The sequence below is a fragment of the Tupaia chinensis genome, unplaced genomic scaffold (assembly GCF_000334495.1).
Source record: "Tupaia chinensis unplaced genomic scaffold, TupChi_1.0 Scaffold000288_2, whole genome shotgun sequence".
Lineage (NCBI taxonomy): Eukaryota > Metazoa > Chordata > Mammalia > Scandentia > Tupaiidae > Tupaia > Tupaia belangeri.
In genome coordinates, this window is record NW_006159773.1 from 5511367 (window position 1) to 5511811 (window position 445).

Consider the following 445-nt stretch of genomic DNA (forward strand, 5'->3'; position numbering starts at 1 on the left):
CATTTTCATATGCTAATTGTTTAACAAAATTGGTACCTGCATCAGCACTGCCAAATATTTTCCCTGCTGCAGTAATTAACCAATAAACAAACTCAGAAAAAGGTTCGTCAGGCCCTTGTTTTATTGTTGTAAGGGAGGTATTTAAATCTCCTTTAGTAGGAAGTTTATTCCAAGCTCTCATGGCTGCTATATTAATTTGAGCAAATAGCCCTGAATCATATTGCATTTGATTGTCACTAGTTATATAATTGTCTCCTCCCAATAACATATCTGCAGTGCAGTCATTGCTGGCCTGGGCATTACGGCGTACGGTCTCCCTACAATTTTCCACATATTTTGGTTTTCAAAGTAAGTAATCCCCTCCAGAAAGTGCAGCACGGGCCAATGTTTGCCAATCTATTGGTGTAAGCCAATTTTCTGCCACCGAGTCAACTATGGCTAAAGT